This window comes from Condylostylus longicornis, unplaced genomic scaffold (genome assembly GCF_029603195.1).
Source record: "Condylostylus longicornis isolate FDR11 unplaced genomic scaffold, ASM2960319v2 ptg000019l, whole genome shotgun sequence".
Lineage (NCBI taxonomy): Eukaryota > Metazoa > Arthropoda > Insecta > Diptera > Dolichopodidae > Condylostylus > Condylostylus longicornis.
Window position 1 is genome coordinate 685,244 of NW_026577988.1, and position 2,736 is coordinate 687,979.

Genomic DNA, 2,736 nt, shown 5'->3' on the forward strand with positions numbered 1-2,736 from the left:
GTGCTTGAATATCTGAATGTATGTGGCTACCAGAGCTCTGCTTCCAAATGGCTTCTTAGGGTTCATGTTATGTACTTTGGACTGAATGTCCACTGCCGCATTGTTTCATTTACGACTATGTACTGTATGGAGGATAGTGCACATATCAAATTCGCTAATTTTTATGGTAATGCTCTTCATATGATTCCCGTTTAACTGTGTCGAACGGTTTTTCAAGTCGAGTTATGTTGTTTAGGTGATATCTTCATTTTGGGTCTAGTCGGTTTTTTTTGCCAAAATTTTTATTTCAATTCTGGACAGTTATATCTTTTACCGAACAGCAGTAGATTTTTAAAATATATGTCTACGTTTAAAAAAAAATAATATAAAACATTGCATACACACAAGAGTTATAAAATTTTTACGCTCTGCAAAACTTTTGGTTTTATATTTTTATAACCAGTTCGAACCTGCTTATTAAAAAAACTCATTATTATTTTTCAAAAAAATTTTTGTTTAATTTTAAATAATTAAATATTTTGAAACTATTCTCATTTTTATATTACAGTTAAAAAATAAATTAAAATGAACTCATTAAAATTCCTGAATAGAGATTACAGTCCGTCACTTTTCGAATGCAAAAAATATTTTCGGTAAAAAATTATTTCTGCAAAACAGAAAAATGAAAATTCAAAATCTTTTATTATCAGAAAATTTTCCCCTTTTTCATTTATTTCTGTATAGAAAAGGGATATTTTTTTCTGTGATTGTATATGTGTTTTGTATTTTATTTCATATTTTATTTCAATTGTATTTTCTCTTGCGGTTGTTGGGCGTTACCATCGCGCAACATTTTTGTATTAAATTTTTTGTTTTTGTTTGAAAAATTTTTCCTTAACTTTTCCATTCTGTTCCTTTTTCATATTCCATATACACTATATATGTATACACATGTATGTATATAAAATTAAATCTTGTTTTTAAGTATATAAGCACATTGTATATAACAAATGATACAATTTTCTTTTTTAGAAAATGAGAGGGCGTATATCATCAATATTTTTTAAAAATCTTGTTCTTTTTTTTTTTTACTTTAAGACATAACGTATGTGTGTACCTTTATCTTTGAATATGTCTTTCATATACGTATATAAATATTCAAAGAAAACATATGATTCTATAGGTTCAAATATATTGCTTAGATACTGTTTTCAATTGGATTTCGAGTCGTTCATATTTTCTTTTATTTTATTTTTCATTCTGGTATTATAATTTTATTTTTGTATTTATATACATATAGTATACATAGTATATTTATTATACAGGTACATATTTAATAAAATATTTTAGCAGTATATAAGTATAGAGTGTAAGCGTATATGAAGGAAATTACATATTCTTTAGTTAAGCATATTGATCTTTCGCTAACAAGTTATTATACGAGTATATTTTGAGAGTTGCGAATGATAATAAAAATTATAATAGCTTTTCTTTAATAACATGTACATATATATACATACATATGTATGTATGCGTTTATGTAAAATACTTTAGGAATTTTTTGAATTTTCTTTAAATTTTATGACAATTTTTCAGTTTTCTGAAATTTTTTATTTTTATAACTTTTATAACTTAAAAGTTTTAAGAAAATATTTTATGATTTTAAATTCAAATGCTAATAATATTGTTTTTTCAAAAATAGAAATTTCATATAAAAAATTAATGTAAGTTGATTATTATATGTAAGTAAGTTTATTATATAAAGAATTTAAACTCATTTTACGATCGATGGCTATCTTTAATAATAATAAAGAAAAAAAATTTCCATTTCTTACAATATGTATTTGATTTTTAATTAAAAATTTTTATAGCAGTTTTAAAGTTTTATGAAGTTCAATATTCTACAGTATATACATGTATCCTTGTATGTTGTGATCTTTATATAGAGTTGGTTGTTATTCTTGAAAGTTGCTTATGTTAATCAAACAAGATTGTGTTATGCATAATAGGTATGTATGTATGTAGTTGATATTTGATGTTTTTATAGTTTAAAAAATAATTTTATATTATTAAATATTTGGAATAAATAAATTGATGGTTCATTTAAAGATTGCATTTAGAATAAATTTTGAATTTTACAATTAAAGTTGTTTTTTTACTATGCTAAAAATTAGTAATTTACTAAATAGTAAATTTAGTAATTTATTTTACTAAATTAATTTAGAATACACAATCATACAGAATTAAAATATAAAAGTAAGAAAATAAGATCATTTTATTTTAATAGAAAATTTGAGAAAAGAAGGTTTACTTTTGTTGAATACAATTTTAATTTTCGAATATAGCTTCATAGATTTGTAGGTCAGGTAGATGAGTGACAGTCAGGAAAGCAGTGATTCACTCATTCGAGCTTATTTCGAGAAGACTTTTTTTTTTTTGGTTTGATTCGTTCTTTCGTCTTATCTATCTGTTCTGCAGGTTTCTGAAAAAATTTTCTTGTGTTTGTTTCCATTAACAATTTTCCATTTTTTTGAAATAAATTTTTCATTGTAATAAACATTGGTAAAATATTAAATTATTTTTATTAATCATTTACCGTATCGCATACAATAAGAGAGGTTATGTAATTGCAACAAATTTTGCATATCAAATTTTCGGTGGAACCAAACTTCTTCATGGTTAGGGAAGTGTAAATAAACAATTTTTAAAAAGATTTCGGTCAGTGAGTCTGTCTAATTGTCGGTCTGTATATGCACG